The following is a 17,162-nucleotide window of genomic DNA, read 5'->3' as shown; positions in this document are numbered from 1 at the left end:
TTTATTATTTTCACAGTAGGACTCAGAGCTTTTAAGGCAACATGATAGTAGCTACCATCAGATATGTCTTCTCTTGCCCTGATAAATTATATTAAATGTGTGAAAAAAAACCTTCCCTCTCAACCTAAATGTTTTACATTTCTTGAAAGGCAGAATTAAAAATATTTCTGAAATCAATGCAAATTAATTTTTTAAATTTTCAATATTTCATAAAAATTTGCTTTTCCTGCAAAAAGTATATTAAATTTCCTTTTGCAAATAACATGCTAATGTGTTTTCACTCTCTAAAATGTCTTTATAAACAGATGTCTCTAAAGCAGTGGGCAAGGAAATTGAAAACATGGTAAGAAGTTAACCATTTTGAAAAACCACATAGCAGTAACTTCATCTTGCAATACATTTTTTTGGAATTTACTTTACATTTTTAATTGAAGTATATTTAATTTACAATATTATATTAATTTCAGGTGTACAATGTAGTGATTCAATACTTTTATGGATTATACTTCATTTAAAGTTGTTATAAAATATTGGCTATATTCCCTGTGCTGTACAATATATTCTTGTATCTTATTTATTCCATACATAGGAGTTTGTCCTTTTAATCCCCTACCTCTACCTTGCCCCTTCCCCTTCCTTCTCCCCACTGGTAACTACATTTTTTTCTCTAAATCTGTAAGTCTGTTTCTGTTTTGTTATATACATTTTTTTTTGATTCCACATATAAGTGATAATATACAGTATTTGTCTTTCTCTGACATATCCTAATTTAATAAAATTTTTCACTTTAAACATTTGAGTGCTGAAACTATTATCCTGTTGTTTGTTTAACCAAAAAATAAGTATTTTAAAATATTTTCTTAAGTTGTCACTTTAGAATGAAACACTCAAATAATCTGACTCTTTGAAATAATATGATTGAAGGTTTGGATGTTCCTATTCAAAGTCCTTTATGTGTATTTCACAGGCACACTGTATGGCTCATATCTTATTAAAGGTGAGTGAGATCATCAAGTAAGTAATCTATACCCTAAATAGAGCTACTTTCAAACCTTCTGTATGCAGAAACTGCATTTCTATGACTTACCCATTTTTTAATGATTTCACCATTTGGTGGGGACTAGAAATACTAAGAGCACACAGAGTTTCTGAGTCAGTAACAAAGAGGATCGTGAAAAACCATCATTCTTATCATTTGGTTCTTCCCTGGTCATGATTTACTGGAGAAAGGCATCAACAGCCCACAGGTATTAGACCAAACTAATTTCCATCAGACATCCACTAAAACTCTTGACTGCCACTCTTTCAAAAGAGTCTTTTGCATAAGTTCTGTGTTTTAGAATATTTCCTGTGACGATTCTATGGTATATTGCTAGGAAATCCTTCCTCCCCAAGACTCATTCATATTTTATCTGAGGTCAGGTCAGAGGAAGAGGTACGAATTTCTTATTTTTGTACCATTTCTCTTCTGACAACTTGTGAAATCAGAGAAAAAGACACATGGATACACCATTTTCCTATAATACTAATCATATTATAGAAACCTGATGATTATCACTGAAACTAGATTATTTAGCACTTATGAAGTAAGCTTGAAATGTATTGAGTTAAATGAAAATTGTGTTTACTAAATGAAAAATATATATATGCTAAAGCAAATTTAACATTTTTTTCAAGCATCCAAACCAAGTTATATGTGAACTTGGCTCTTGAAAATCTTCTAATCATCCTTGCCTTTTCATTTATTCTCACATTTGCTTATTCTTGACCTAGGCTACGTAGAAATTTCCACCCACTCACACTCCTGACTTCCTTTAAAACTGCTTCAAGACATCTTCTCCAATAAATCTCCTGGTGAGCTCTAAATTCATTCTGACCAACGCTATTTTGTATTTCTACAGGACTTTATATCAAAGTAAGCAAGAGGTTATCCCAGGCTTATTTTAATTATCTCTGTTTATTTAATCATGTCTGAACTTCTAACTATATAATAGACTCATGAAGGTCAGGAAGTCTCTTTCAATTCCATTATTTGCCCAATTATACTTTGAACAGAATTATATAAACACCAACAAGACAGTAAATGACTTCTAAATTAACATATGTTAAATCGCTAAACTCTCTTTTTAAGAGAATAAAACAAGAACACAAGATGTACGAAACACATTTTTAAAAATTGAGATCAACTCTGACCCTCAGAACAGAATCAGAGAAGTAAAGATAAAGTCAAAGAGATGGTGGCGGCTCTGAGTTCTGCAGAGAAAAACAGGCCTAGGAGGACATTGTCTCTACTCTGCTATATCTTGCTAGGCTGACTTTACTAATAAAAATAACAGACACTGATAGGAAGGATCAGAGAGGTGGGGGAATGGGGTCTGATGGATTACTATATACATACATACTATACACACAAGGCACTGAGGTATCCTTATGTGTGTGAGCCAGCGTATTGTATCTGCTAGACACCAACTGGCCCAGGGTGTCCCTCAACATTAGGGGATGAATTGTCTCTGTCTACATGTTATTCTAACATATGGGAACTATTGCTGATTTTGCGGTCCTGGCTGCCCTCTAGGGGCCCTACACAAAAAGTAGAATTATTTCTCTATCGTGCAACTGAAAAAGGACTACTCTTTCTGGTCAAAGACTGAGAACCAGGAGCTTTCCCTTAATTCTTAGGAAAAGACTTAGTTCTGAAGCCCATTTACTTTCAGCCCACAGTAACAGAATTGTTTCTGTGTACTCCCTCATGAATGACAACTTCTTAGTCCCTGCACTAAGAAGTTAATAATAAACTCATGGTGAGAGATGGTCTAATATGAATGGAATAATATAAATAGACAAAGGGCATTTACTCTTTGTTTAAGGGACTCAGTGATTTGAAGAATAGAGATCAATCTGACAAATTGCCTTAGGTTATTTTCTCTGAAGAAGGTTTAATAAGAGAAAATTTTAGGGCCAAAGGAAAAAAAAGTCTATATTTAAAATTTTTAGAGAATGCAAGAAGCTATTACAAAAGAATGATCTGGGAAATATATATATATATATGTATATGTAGTACACAATGCATATATGTGTGTTGTAGAAATGTATATGTATATATATTGTACATACATGTATATATGTGTATATATTGTATATGTGTGTATATGTATGTGTATATATAGACATATATACCGCTAATACACACATGTATATATATGCAATATGTACTTTGAAACACCAAAAGAGAATGATAACAGAATAGATAATTTTGAAATAAACTTAATGGTCTAGAATACCAATAAGGATAATTATTTAACGAAACTGCTATGGACTGAATTGTTTTCCCCCTCAAATTTGTATGTTTATGCTTTAACCCTCAATGTGACTGAACTTGGAGACAGAAATTTTTAAGGAGGTCATGAGGGTTAAATGAGGTCATAAGAGTGGGTTCCTAATCTGATAGAATTGGCAGCCTTACAAGAAGAATAAAAGAGCTCTCTCTTCAACATGATTGCCATCTGCAAGACAAGAAGAGAGCCCTCACCAGAAATTGAACCCTGATGGAATTGAATCATGCTGGTACCCTGATCTTGGATGTCTATCCTCCAGAACTGTGAAGATATTAATTTCTGTTTTTTTAAGCCACCTAGTATATGGTATTTTGTTATGGGAGCCTAAGCTAAGACAAACACTGAGCAATTTTTTTTTTAAATACTGGAAAGTAAAAATGAAAACTTAAGAAACAAGGAAAATATATCATTTTATCCACTTTTTGGATTATAAAACTTCAAGAAGGAGAGAAAAGACCAAATGAAGAACACAGTCTCATTAATTAGATAGCTAGTGCCTACAAATCAGTTTAAAGGCATAGGATGATATCTGAAGGAAGCAAATATGGACTTGCAGCAGGGGAGCCCTTAAACATTAAAAAGAGGTACATAGCACCCCATTCCAGCTATTCCTGTGTCAGAGGGCTCTTAGTTTAGGATCTAACTAAATTTTTGCTGTTTATTAAAATGTAAACAATGTGGGTTGTGGAGTTCTCCAAACTGATTTTGTGAGGTAAGGACAATAGCTGTTGGACATAGTATTCCTAATGATTTTTGTTTTCAACAATATGTGACTTGATCTGGTTGACTGATATATTTTTGTTTAATCTTTTGATGATTTTGTACATTAAACTGAGAAAAATATGTTTAAATATTAAAACACACAGAAATTTGTGATCAGATTAGAAAATTATTAGATGGTGCTTCATCTCCTGAAAACTTTCTATTTGATCACCGTAGCATATGCTTTTGGTTTATCTTGAAAAACAGAAGTTGAAGTGAGACATTTGTCATCCTAATATTACTAAGAATTCTCTGCTCAAAAATTTCTACTGATTCTCAATTGTGTGCAGAGAAAGATACAAAGTCCTCCTATGCTTATTTGGCCCTGCAAAAGCCAGTGCCCCCTTCAATGTCTCTTTATGTTTTCCTTTCCTCTGTCTCAACCACGTGACTCCTACACCATGGCAGGTATTTGCCTGCCTCAGGCCTTTGAACTGTGTGTTCCACAGTGCAGATGTTCTTCTCTAAGTCATAGACTTTGCACACAATCAGATTGTTAGATAGGTCTTCACTATCCATCCTATTTCAGTTTAAACACATCCCCATACATGTACTCTTTATCTCCTGCCCTGCTTTATTTATACCAGTTTCCATGATAGCATGTCATTTATTTACTGTGGCCAATAGACTCTTAAGTTGGCCCCTAGGACACATGGCATTCTGACATTCACTTATTTTTCATGTTTATTGTTTATCTCTTCCTGCTACATTGTAAGTACCATGAGGGCATGACATATTTTCTGCTTTGTTTACGGATGTATACTGAGTGCTTAGCATACTTAGTATATAGGATACACAATGTTTGTTGCATGAGTGAATATATTCTTTTTGACTGCCCTGTCTGTGAACCTGTCTACTTGTTTTTGTTCCATATTACCGTCTATGCTGTGATTACAAACATCTGGACCCAAAATTAATAATGCCCAGTCAAGAGAAAGTCCCATATTTTGACATGTGTTATATCTTGTTTGGAGTCTATTACTAATTTATGAATATCCAATTTTTCCCCAATGTCCATTATGAACTTTACAGAACAAATTTTGGCAGGCTTAAAAATAAAAAAACATGTAAGATTAAAAAATGAAATTTCAAAAAAAAGGAAAACAAGGATGAATCACAGCTGTCCAGGCTTATTTCTCCCATACATTTCCAGGAAAATAAAGGAAAGGTATGATCAATCACAGAAGGAATATGGTTAGTAAATGCATTATGCAGTAGTTTATATTGTTGCTCCGCCTCCTCTAAGAGAGCATTTGGTAATATCTGGAAACATTTTGAGTTGTCACAAATGAAGGAAGGTGTTACTGGCATCTAGTGGGTAGATACTAGAGATGCTACTAAACATCATTCATTGAACAAAACACACAACAAAGAATTATGTGGACCAAAATATCTATAGTACTTGGATTGAGAAGCCTTGGTATAATGGAATGAAGGTAGTGCCATAGTTATAAGACTGCAGCACACAGGAATTTTACAATAGAGCCCAAATCAGCAATTTTTGAGCCAGCATCAAGCATTTACAAAGAAGACACCTTCGAATGAACTGGGCCATTGAGGGAGGATGCATGGTGACATAAGAGGTGTTAGGTGCTCCATGCGCACTTCACCCTCACCTGTGGTTTCCCCTTTCTCAAGTTTGGGTTTCTGGCATTTGTTATTCCACTTCTCTTGGTTTCTAAAATGTTAGCTCACAGTGGGTTTGCTTCACATGTTGATTAATCTTTAAAATAATTATTTCAAATTGTTACTTTCCACATGTATGTGCCTGAGTGTAAAGATATGAGGGGAAGGGGCAGGGCACAACCTTTAAAAGAATGACACAGCCATAGGACATGACAAAAACTGGTTAGAACCAACTAGGTCAAAGATGGCAGAAGATTCAACTTCCAGTAGGCCTTGAGACTCATTATACACTCATTGTAATAAATTAGCATGCTGAATGACACACCCACCAGTGCCATGACAGTTCTGAGGCTAATCATAGAAGGCCAAAATATTGGGCAGTGGCCCAATTCCTGGAAATCTCCACCCCTTCCCCAAAATAATTGGAATAGTTCTCCCACACATTAGCCTAAGAAATTACCCAGCCCATAAAAACTAACCACGTCATATTTCGAGGCTCTCTCGCCTTCTGAGATGGCCCACATTCTGTCTGTGGAGTAGGTTTCTCTCTAAATAAATCCACTTCTTACCTATAACTTTTGTCTCTCACTGAATTCTGTCTGCAATGAGACATCAAGAACCTCAAATTCACTGACAAAAGAATAAGAGCTTATTAATTTTGGTTGTAAGCAATACATGTGACAAAGGTTTATCCTGTTTCCTATGAAAAATTTGCTCTTAATACAGCCAAAATTTGAAGCTCCCGTGACTTGCATCCCAGGTCCAATGATTCTGCTGCTCTCCTCTCTTATAGAATCACTATGAATATAATTCTTCAGTATTTTACATGCTCAGTGAACCTGTAAATATATTGCAGTGGCAAAATAAAATATAATAAAACAGTATAACTAATAAATAAAACTGTTTTCTGAAAATAATAAAAATAGACAAGCCACTAATGGGGCTAATAAAGAAAGAAAGGTGTGCTATGCTTTGGGTGAAGAAGGCTTAAACAGAGAATTTTTTTAATTGACAATGGTAAAATAACCATTAAACCAGAAAAAAAAATTAATTACTTTGGAAACCTAGATGAAATGCATAAATTTTTAGAAAAATAAGAACAACTAGACAAAAGTATCCCTAATAAAGACAGAAGTCTAAAAGGCTAGTTACCAAAGAAAGTTGTTAAAGAATGCAACACCAAACCCAACAAAAACCTAGCTTCAATTGGTTCTATAGAAAATGTTTCTTCATAACATAAGAACTGATGAATACCTCATCTCCAAGACTACCTCTTCCTCAATGGAGAATAATAGAGATTTTCTTGATAACACCACACACACACACACACACACACACACACACACACACACACAAATACAAGGGTACTCACTATCTACACTACAACCTAGATTTTATTAAATGTATTATCTAATACAATTAGAAAAGAAAAAGCACCATAACAACTGGAAAGACAGATATAAATAAGCCTTATTTTTTTCAGATGATACTATTATAGATCAAGAAAACTCAAGAGTCAATGGAAAATGTACTATCAACAAGATAATTGAGCAAAGTAGAAATTTATAAAATCAACACAAAAATATCTTTCATAATAAAACAACTTGTTACAAGATGTTATGGAAGAGAAAACTACATTTAGAATAATTCCAAAAACAGAAGAAATTCAGGCAAAGATTTTTTTAAAAGTCTAAAGCCTATACTTCTGAGAAACAAGAAGCTAGACTTGGGACAAGTCTAGGTCCAAGACTTGGTGCAAATGGAAAAGTGTACCTTACTCTTGAATATAAAACATTAACGTAACAATGAATGACCATCCTACTTCATAAAATTTTTCTCTTTTTTTTTTGGCCGCGTTGGGTCTTCGTTTGCTGCAAGAGGGCTTTTCTCTAGTTGCGGCGAGTGGGGCTACTCTTTGTTGTGGTGCGTGGGCTTCTCATTGCAGTGGCTTCCCTTGTTGTGGAGCACGGGCTGTAGGTGCATGGGTTTCAGTAGCTGTGGCTTGCGGGCTTCGTTTCTCTGTGGCATGTGGAATCTTCTAGGACTAGGGCTTGAACGCATGTCCCCTGCATTGGCAGGTGGATTCTTAACCACTGTGCCACCAGGGAAGTCCCCCACTTCATAAATTTAATGTAATCTTAATTAAATTACCATTTTTCAAAACTGAAATTAAGTAAAACAAATGCAGTTAGAATAGCAGGGAGGGGTCTAGCCTTTCAGATATTAAAAGATATATTTTCTAAATTATATTAGTGTGGCTTGGACACATAGGCCAAAGTTAAAGAATAGGAAATATGGGAAAACAGTTTGGCAGTATCTTAAAAAGTTAAATACAAATTTACCATATGATACAGCAATTCTACTACTAAATATACACTCAAGAGAAATAAAATATATATTGTCCCCATCAATACACATGTGTGAATATTCATAGCGGCATTATTTGCAGTTGACAAAAAGTGAATACAATTCAAATGTCCATAATCTAATAATAAGATTAAAAAATGTAGTGTATCCATACAATGGAATATCATTTGACAATACAAAGGAATGAAGTAGTGATACATGCTACAAAATGGATAAACCTGAAAAACATTATGCTTAGTGAAAGAAGCCAGACAGAAAGTGGTTTCCTGGGGCTGGAGATGGGAATGGAGAGTGATGGCAAATAGGAACAAGAGATCTTTTGGGAGTGATAGAAATGTTTTAAACTTAGATTTTGGTGACGGTTGTGCAACTCTATAAATTTACTAAAACTAATTTAATTTTACCCTTAGAATAAGAAAATTTCAAGGCATTAAATTACACCTCAATAAAGGTGTTAAAAAACAAATAAAAATCCAGATAGACACAGTACGTTTGGAATTGGACTGTAATGTAAAAGTATCTTCTAAAATCAATAATGTAAAGACGAACTTTTAAAATTAGCAGTGTTAGGATAACTGGGTAGCCATATTGAAAAAGATAAAGTTGATATTGCTCTTCTTACTATATACATTAAAATAAATAAAAATTGATTCAGAATTTTCCTACAATTGCTAAGGAAAAGCATGGATGAGTTCCCCTCTATTTTGGGCATTGGGAAAATTTCTAACCATTACTCAAAATCCAGATGTAGAAAAGAAAAATACTGATTTTTTAAAAAAAGAATCTAGTTTTTTTTTTGTTTTCATGGTAAACAAGTTAAAAGGCAAATACATAACTGAGAAAATATTTTCTACTAACATTACAAACAGTTGATACACCTAATATGTAAAGACCTCTGAAAAGAAAAAAAGAAAAAAAAAAGAACTGATAGTAAATGGGCAAAAAATTTAAAATGAATATAAATATATGAAAAGTTGCTGAGTCTTGTTCTTAAGAGAAATGCATATGAAAATGGTTGAGATACTTTTCCTACCTATCAGATTGACAATAATTCTAAACTTTGACAACAAACTGTGGGTGTGGCCATAGGAAAACATTCTCATATATTGCTGGAAGAAAGTAAAATAGTTCAAATCCTGTGGGGTAAGAAGAGAATTAGCTAATATCTTACAAATATACAGGTGCATTTATGCTTTGATGTAGCAATCCGACAATTAGGAATCTATTCCAATGATACACTGGAATAGATTCCTAATTGGCAAAAATATAAAAAGATAAAAGCACAAGACTATTCACTCCATTGCTGTATTTAACAGCAAAAATCTGGGAAAGACCAAAATGTCTACCGAGAAGGCATTGGTGAAAAAAGCTATGGTCTATGCACACAAATATGTCATGCATCTGTGAAAAAAGGAAAGTAATATATTTTGTATCTAAGGTAGTGATGCTCAAAAGAGATTGATATTGTTCTCCAGGGGAGTTTTGGTAATGTTTGGAAACATGTTTCTTTGTCAAAACTGGGTGGGGAGGTGCTACTGATATCTCTTGGGTAGAGGGGAGGGAGAGTGCTAAACATTCACCCAGACTGTACTCTCTAAATTCTATTTTCTTCAGAAAGAAATAGGATTCCTTGGAGAAATAGTGGATTTCAGGCCTGAGCAGGAAATGTACAAAATTAACTTGGATTAACTTGTTAGAGTAGAAAACAAGGCCTCTAGATGTATCAAATGAATTTAAGAAACAACTGTGAAGAGGCTCCAACAGACCAAAAATAGGAAAACATGAGCATAAGTTGGAAAAGTACATTATATTCAAGACATAAAATACATTTTAAATCATGAGTTCATAATCATATTAGAAAGAAATCTCCTCTATCTCCTCAAGGAACGCTTGAGAACTAATTCATCATGTTGAAAACTGAGAAGTAAAGGAAAAGTATACATTCTGCTTTTCATGTCTAAACTATAGAATAACCCAGTGGTTCTCAACTGGGGACAATTTTGCCCCTATGGATAATTTGGCAATGAGGGGGACATTTTTTGTTCTCATGACTGGGGGAAGCGTGTTACTAGCATCTAGTAGGAAAAGGCCAGGAATGTTACTAAACATGCTGCAATGAACAGAACAACCTTTTAAACGGAGAATTATCCAGTCTAAACATAACACCTGGATTGAGAAAACTTCATTTAAACCAAATAGTTGAAGAGCTGAAAATTTTCTTTATAGAAGTATTTCAGTTAACAAAGTAATAATGTTTACAGTAAAATACCAACTTTCTGCAAACTCTAATAAAAGGTGGATTTGAGCATTGATCATCAATAACACCTAATATCACATAAACATGAAAGAACACAACCATTCCCATAGTTTTATTGACAATAAACTGAATCCATGTCTGACAGAGGAACGTTATAAATGGCACCACCTAGATGTAATTTTCTAAATCCATACTTTGAGAAATTCTACTGGACTGATGTCTCAATTTCTTCAAAAAGTAAATTACAAAGAAACAACAACACGCAGAGTAGACACATCAACCAATTCCAGGAAATGGAAGATATTTGGATTCCAATCAATACAAATAAGCAGAAAAAATTTATAAGAGCATCACGGAGATTTGAAAAGAAATTAGATAGCTGATTATAATGTTAAGAAATTATTTAAATCTTTATAGGTGTGGCAATGATATGGTGATCATATTTTTAAAAAGCATTCTTTTCAAGATATTGGTTGGAATTGTTACAGAAAAATTATATGATATTTGTTGGTAGTTACCTCAAGATAATCTAGGATGGAAAAAGAGAATATGTATAGGAATACAAATGAAACAGTTTGAAGTTATGAGTTCATGATACCATTTTCCCTACTTTTACATTTTTCTGAAATTTTGCATAAAAGTTTTAAAAGTTGCATGAAAGTTTTGTATTACTGTAGTCATAATTAAGGGGGAAAATCAGATGATAATATTGCAATAAAATATTCCATAATGCATATCAACTTGAAACAAAACTTAGCATTATATATGCTTTAATATAGTACTTTAATCATGCTGTATTAATTTTAACTTTCTATTTATATTAAAACATGTTTTCTCTTAGCATTATTCACTATGAAGTCTCATTTTGTTGTTAGATAACAGTCCATTAAATAAACATCACTTGTTTAATTTACCTTTCAACCCCTACTTACCATTTAATTTTTTCTACGTTTCAGTATTATAAATAGTGCTGAAATAAACAGTTTTGCATATAATATAATTTCTTATTCAAACTCATTCATTTTAGGGCATACAGGTCTTGTATAAATTGATCTCTTTGGAATAATTCCCAGAATTTAAATAACTTAATATAAGTTCTCATCATTCTAAAGATTATTGAGACATAGAGACAAATCACTCTCGGCAGAGATTGAAAGCATTTGGCTGCCAATAACTGAACATCCTATAATAATTACCTAAATAAGAAGTGTTTTGTTTGTCTCACGTAATATAAAATTCAGGGCTAGTACAGTAGCACAATGATGTCATCAGTAACACAAGTTCTTTCTGTTCTTTTGTTGTGCCATCTTTAGTGCTACCTCATGGTCATGATTCCTTTGCTGTTGCAAAGTATCTAGGCACCAGATTGGATTGAGTTGAAAGTGCAAAGCCTCCTTTCAAGTCTTTGTCTCTGTATGTAGATAAGCAAGTAATTCCTCGTAGACTCCTTCTGACTTCTCATTGGTGCGAAATGTGTTGAAAGTTCATGCCTGACTAGAAGTTGTGTAGGAATATAAAGTGTTTAGTTTTCTAGTTTCTATAAAAGTTTTCTTTTTTTTTTCTCCTTTTTTACTTACATTAAATACATTGGTAAATCAGCAGTAGCATTCTGTTACCACGATTGTTACGTTGGGAGAGGAAGAAAGGGGAAAAAAGGCAAATGCTTTCTTAGAAGCAAAAAAAAAAAGATCAGAAGAAAAAAATGAAGAACTGGGAAATAAAAACTAAGATTCCCTAAGCCCAACAGAGCTCAAAGGAAAGCAGCTTTCTCTGTCTCTTCTCTATAAAAGAGACAAGGTAGCTAGGAATGTCTGCTGAGTGAGTCAATTCATCATACATGAGCCCCACATGGTTCAAGAATACCAAAGTGCTAAATGATATCCGATTTGTGGTACAATCATTTGCATTTCATTTCTTAATGAATTTACATAAAAGATGTTATTTTGTTTTTAAGTTGCACTTATTGGGCTGTTAATGAGATCAAATTTGTTTTGTATCTTTATTAATTTTATTATACTTTTCCTAAGCTACCTATTCATGTGTTTTGCCACTATCTAAATAAGTATCTGTATGTTTATTAAAAAATTTATATCAACAATTTTGGGATAAGCAGATGTTATAGTGATTGAGGGGGTTGAAAACTCAGAATCCATAGTTAAATAACCTAGTTAGTGTAATGCTCCAGCCCTTAGTAATCACGCAAACTTGGCATACTGCTGGGCACATAGCAAGCATTCTATATGTTTTAGTTTGTTGTTGTTGTTGTTAATAAAATAAGAGATCACTGGAAAGTTGAATTCAAGAAAAACATCTTTTAAATAATGTTTTTTCATTCACCCTCTATGGATAGTGCTTTAGCTCTGGAAATTTTGTTCTGCTCTTCTGCCTTCAAAATTTCTTCATAATATGTCTCATTATAGAATAAGCTGATATCACCTCACTGTCACTTTGGATAAGATCAGATAAACTCTTTAGTACTAAAGTGTTAATAATAGACATGAGGTAACTCATCTTTCTTCTATGGAATATTTTCATTTCAACCAAAACCAGTCTTCATCCCAATAGAATGTGTATTTCACAATGTGTGATGTCTCTGTTAGCAACTTTCTGATGAGCAAAATATTATAGCAAAAGGAAATTTTCTAGAACCCATCAAATAACACCTTCAAGATGATTGTATAAGTTGCTATCACTGTTGAAATGGATTTCTTGAGACTATTCAACAAAAAATGCAGCAGAACAAAAGATTTGGGGAGCATTTGCTATAAACTTGAGGAATTCCAGTTTTAATCACTTATACTCTCATGGTGGAAGTTATACTGTATTTGGCTATAGACCCAGGAGTGCCTATAGATGACAGAGGCAAGTGTTAATGAGTCCATTATTAGTGTTGTTTGTATTAAAATATCACAAAGCTCCAGGAGGTGGACTAATATATTCTTTTTTATTTTAGATGCTTGATATTTTAAATGGAATATGAAACATCTTTGAATCACAGTGGCAGATTCTTGAAGATGATTAAGCATGGTGTCTATTAAAAAACCATGTGAATTGTAAAAAGATCCATGCTAAATAAAACTGCACTCATGCAGTGAGAAATTTAGCATTTAATAATCTTCAAATATTTTTATTTCTTAAATTTTTCTTCCTGTTTTTAGTTGTTCAAAGTAACAGTGTCTGAAAATTAGGGACCAAGTTAAAGATCTTCCAGTTTCATAGACAAATTTATTATAAGAGCTGTCCATATTGACTCTTTTCATTTCCTGCCCTTTTAAACAGTTCTCAGCTTAGTCATTAATTTAGTCCATCACTCTAAATTGTTCATGACAGTCACCAATCAAACTCATTTTTCTAAATCTATTGGCTATTTACCAACCATCATATTACTTGTCTTCTAAGCATCATTCATTCTTGTTGACATATTTTCCTTTGGCTTCCTGGTCGTTTCTCATTTGTTTTTCTTTTCTCATGTTAGGCTACCCATTCTGCGCCTCCTTTTGGAGACTTACGTCTCTACTGATTGGAATTCTTCAAGACTCTGTCTAAAGTCTCTCTTCTTTGCACTCTATACTATTTCCCTAAGTAATCACAGTAATCACATACATATCAATTGACACCTATGAACAGAGACACAGATTTATATGTTTAGGCCAGATCTCACTCTTAACTCCAGACATCTATATCCATTGTCTCCTTGACAACTTCTCCTTGGTTTCAAAGGCATTGTGATCTTTAGGTGGTCTATATCTACATGTCCTTTCAAAACCTGTCATCTCATATAACAGAACCCCTTTGCATCTAGTTACTCAAGTCAGTAATTGAGTCGACTATGACATCCATTGACTGATTTTCTCTATCTAATTCATCAAAAATCTTCTCAAATATACCTGTTAAATATTATCCAAGCTCATGTAGTTCTGAACATGAATATATCTCTTGCTAATACCATTTTTTTAGTCCAAGCTACTATTATGTCTATTTCATATCTACAGTAGAGACCTAAATCATCTACCCACATGCACCACCCCCTGGCTGCCTTACAGTTCATTCTCTGCATTCTGCCAGAGAAATACTTTCATCACAGTAACCTGATAATGGTTTTCAAGTAAAACAATGATCAGCTTCCCTTTTCTCCTAGAAAGGTTGGTTGAGTTACCCCTACCAACATTTTACTGAGGTTATCTACTAGACCTTCACAGTAATATGCTTCCCTGCAGTCTCAGGGCCTGAACTTTAAATTATCTTTTTTAATAATTTCTATTTATTCTTCAGATCTGATTAATATATCTTCTCTGTTTTCAAAGTTATAATTCTGTATTCCCTCATAAGACTATTGAATGCCTGGGTTCCCATTATTCTTTTAGCTCCATAAGAGCAGGAACCATGTCTAGTTTAATTTACTCCTAACACCTAATGAAGTGCTTGGAAACTTCTTAATATGTAAGAGGGATTTGTTGAAAAAATAATACATAAATACTTTCAAATCATATACCCCTACCTAATTCTACTTTCATGTATATTTTCCTTTTTCTTAAACTAAGAGATTTAACAAGTTAAATATTTTCCCTTGGGAATACTCTTGCTAAACTGAAAAGAACCTGTACATATTTTCATGCATACATTAATTCATGCAACAATGTTCTATCACCTTAGAATACAGAGAAAATTCTCCTTTATTTGTAGTTTGAAGTTAAAATTCTTACAGCATTACAAGATAAATCCAGTTTTGAAGATGAATGATCCATATAAAACAGTTATGTAGTTGACCTGTTGACTTAACATATATTTCACCTTAAATTATATGATATGTCTGTCAGTCTGCTACGGAGAGAGAACAGAGGGGAGAATATCCTGTATTTTTGGGTATGTAATTTTTACTTAGATTCCAAAACCAAAGCTCAGCTGAATGGATTAAATTCTTTGCCTATTGGCATATGAATCAATCTTACTAATATTTAACATCTTACATACCATATAATACTCAAAAAAAGTGTTTCAGACTGACATAAATTTGCCGACTTTTTCACTTGCCAACTATGGATATTAACAATGCCCACATTACTTGTTCAATCACCATGTTATCAGCAGAAGAAGGATATATATTAACACCAAAGAAAAAGAAACAAAGGACAGACTTTTCAATTAAATAAAAATAATTTTTTGTTAAACTGTGGTGTGTTCTTATTTTTATCATTTCATCTTGGCCTGTTAAAATTGCCATCAGGAGACTGGCCCCAGTTCATAATTTGACATATGGGAATCACTCACATAATGTAAGTGAGTAAAATATTTCTTTTCCTCATTCCTATGAAAAATTCTAAGAAATTTTCTTCATTTTTGACAAATAGCTTCAAAATAACTTTAGTTATCTATTGGATAAGTGATAAAGCTGAGAAAAAATGTTGAAGTTGGCTTGTGTATCGTCAAAAGGAAACACAGGTAAGGTCTTTTATTATTAATGGAAGAATAAGAACAGTAAACAGTGGACAAAACTAATGCATGGTCTTAAGCAAAATTTCATCATTGAGACTGTTAAAAAAGCAAATAAAGTTTAAATGTCTTGTGATTAATAGAATCCCTTGAATGTCTTCAAACTCATCAGTGTGCCCCAAGACTCTGGTGTACTTTTAAGCACATAGTGTGATGCTTAACAAATAAATATTGATTGCTATGTATAAGGAGTAGACACAATTAGGAGAAAGAGAACAGAGCTAAATTAATGCTCTGCTGAGTGGGAAAAGTTAACAATGTCATTCCCCAGGTTTGACAGTAATTTTATTTAAAAATTTTTATAAATAACCTAAAAGTGGGAGTACACAGTAAATTATCCAAGCTCTCCTCAGCAAAGGAATGCTGAGCCAGTGGGAGTAAAATGCTCACGAATCTGTGTGGGGTAAGGCAAATGGCAATTGAGCTCCAATGTGGGCAAGTGTGAAGTAAAGCATTTAAAGAACGGTTCTAGATATGGAATAATAGATTATGAGATACCATTTATGATCCAAGAAATTGATCTAAGCATTACAATATGCTTTTTCATTCAAAAAAGTTTTGCAAAAAATCACTCACCATGGATTCCTTAAATGCTGGCAATTCCTTAGAAGACCATAAGACTACATCTTTTCCTTCCTATACACTATCCAAGGTAATCTGCTTCCAAAACTGTGGTTTTAATTGCCATACTTAATGGATATTTCTCAATCTTTTTTTTTTTTCTTTAATGTTCTTTTTCTTTGCCTGGCCAGCTTACTATTCCCCTTCTTGGTAACATGTTCTAACTTTCCTTAGGGGGAATCTTTTCTGTTCTTCACTCAGGTGTTTCCAGATGATGTGAAGGTACCTATGGCTCCAAAGAGGCAAGATCAGCTTATGACAACCAGCACATCCTGTACCTTGCCCATGGTTATCGGTTCAGGAAAGAGTAAGTAACCCCATCAGAGTAGAGGAGATATGAGATGTTTGGTGGAGCTGTGAGGGAAGAAAAACATCCTATATTTTCTAGGGTTTTGGTGACATGAAAATATGGATTCTAGACAGTAATTGTTGAGAGAAGCCTGAGGCTGATGGCAGCCTTCAAATGTACCCTCAAAATGGGGCCAACCCAAAGGAAATACAGAAACTTGACATCTCTTTGGACCCCAAATAAATTTGTACCTGAAAAATAACTCTATGTATCATATAAGTGAAAAATTATTTTTTCTACTTTTGAATTGGTTTTCTGTCACTTTCAGTGGACATAAATGCTGATCAGTATAGTACATATACTTACAGTACATATACTGGTGTACACTGGTGACTTATTTGAAGTGCAAACCTCA

At 33.5% G+C, this 17,162-nt stretch overlaps 1 protein-coding gene across 2 annotated transcripts in view; it reads right to left on the bottom strand.

Moving 5' to 3' along the window:
• The window catches only part of LRRTM4 (leucine rich repeat transmembrane neuronal 4), a 425,088-nt gene that overhangs the window by 277,402 nt on the left and 130,524 nt on the right, over window positions 1–17,162 (bottom strand). The window lies entirely within an intron of this gene.

Source organism: Balaenoptera physalus (genome assembly GCF_965194825.1).
Source record: "Balaenoptera physalus genome assembly, chromosome: 15".
Classification (NCBI taxonomy): Eukaryota; Metazoa; Chordata; class Mammalia; order Artiodactyla; family Balaenopteridae; genus Balaenoptera; species Balaenoptera physalus.
Note: the sequence above shows the minus strand (reverse complement) of the source record. Positions and strands in the feature narration are given on the sequence as shown.